This window comes from Monodon monoceros, unplaced genomic scaffold (genome assembly GCF_005190385.1).
Source record: "Monodon monoceros isolate NGI ecotype Baffin Bay Population unplaced genomic scaffold, NGI_Narwhal_1 Super_Scaffold_22, whole genome shotgun sequence".
NCBI lineage: Eukaryota > Metazoa > Chordata > Mammalia > Artiodactyla > Monodontidae > Monodon > Monodon monoceros.
In genome coordinates, this window is record NW_021703779.1 from 96,395,837 (window position 1) to 96,397,446 (window position 1,610).

The 1,610-nt window shown below is 35.5% G+C and overlaps 1 non-coding gene across 1 annotated transcript; it reads left to right on the forward strand.

The window, feature by feature from the left end:
* The first annotated feature begins 210 nt into the window (after positions 1 to 210).
* LOC114906715 lies at positions 211 to 317 on the forward strand. The gene has a single exon (XR_003796525.1). It is a non-coding gene; the product is annotated as a U6 spliceosomal RNA (small nuclear RNA).
* The last annotated feature ends 1,293 nt before the right edge of the window (positions 318 to 1,610 follow it).

The window sequence follows — 1,610 nt, forward strand, 5'->3', positions numbered from 1 at the left end:
ACTGACCTGAATTAATTAGAAATTAACTTCAGTTTGGGGTAAACCTTATATTAAATAGTAAATTCCAAGAAAACAAAAACACTAAGAGATAAATTATTTCACTAAATTATTCAAATTTTTATTTTAAACTTTATTTGTATCTTTATATTCCTATGACTATTTTAATGGATTTGATGGAAAATATATGATTGATAAATTTGACAAATATGAGCACTCGCTTCAGCAGCACATATACTAAAGTTGGAATGATACAGAGACACTTAGCATGGCCCCTGCGCAAGAATGACACACAAATTCATGAAGTAATCCGTGTTTTCAAGACCTTTGGACTGCAAAAAAAAAAAAAAAAAAAAGGACGTATTGATATTAAGCCAAAGAAACCAAGATTTTGAAAGCAATGTTAAGAAATCTAAGGTTGTTACAACTCACCTTTTCCTTCATATAAACTCAAAAAAGCCTTTTGGCCACTGCCTCTTCTCAGGATCTCCATCCTTAATGGAGGACGTGCAAATAAATTCAGAAAAGGAGAAACACATTCATCATTTGGCATTCGATATTCTTGAATTCTACTATTCTTATTATAGACTATCTGGCATCATATGGCAATGTGAGGTTTTATTTTCAGTGAAAAATCTCAATATTAAGTAGAAAAATATGGCTATAAAATGATACATTTCCTATTTCATCTATGTGAAAATATACAGAAGTTTAAAAGTCGTTATATATGAGCGTTAAAATCACTTGGGATCTTTATATTCTTTCTCTTCTGTTTCTCAAATTTTATATGCTATATATGTATATTGTTTATAAGCAATGGAAATAATGTGATATCTTAAAACATTGGAAATTTTTTTGCCACAAAGACCAAAAGGAGTCTCAAACCTTCTACTTCTATAACTAAAATTTTCTGTCTCCAGATCTCTCAAAATACTTACATTAATAATACATTATATTATAATATATTCTTTTTTTAATAAATTTATTTTATTTATTTATTTTTGGCTGTGTTGGGTCTTCGTTGTTGTGCGCGGGTTTTCTCTAGCTGCAGCGAGCGGAGGCCACTCTTCGTTGTGGTACGCGGGGAGAACAGGCTCCAGGTGCACAGGCTTCAGTACTTGTGGCACGCAGGCTCAGTAGTTGTGGTGCACGGGCCCAGCAGCTCTGTGGCATGTGGGATCCTCCTGGACCAGGGTTCGAACCTGTGTCCCCTGCATTGGGGACTTAACCACTGCACCACTAGGGAAGCCCTATAATATATTCTAATAAGAAAACACATTAGCCTCTGGCTGCTTCCAGGCTATATTTGATAAGTTTTTGAACTCCCAGCTTGTTATGGGCAGTAGGGAGAATAGCTCTGTTCTCAGTAGTTGTGTTTTTCCTGACAGTAGCTCCTCAGGGCAGTGCACAGACACCTTTTAACACATGAACAAATGTGTTTGTGGGTTAAACAAGGTCCAGGCTCTGCAATCATGACCCAACAAAGAGCTTCATAACGTGTCTTTCCACCTATTTCATAGTCTAGTTTTTCCAAGATATACTCCTAAGAAAATCCTTACCAGAAAAAAAAAAACGAAAGAGTGGCGTACGGCTCATTCTATCCAGTGTCTGAA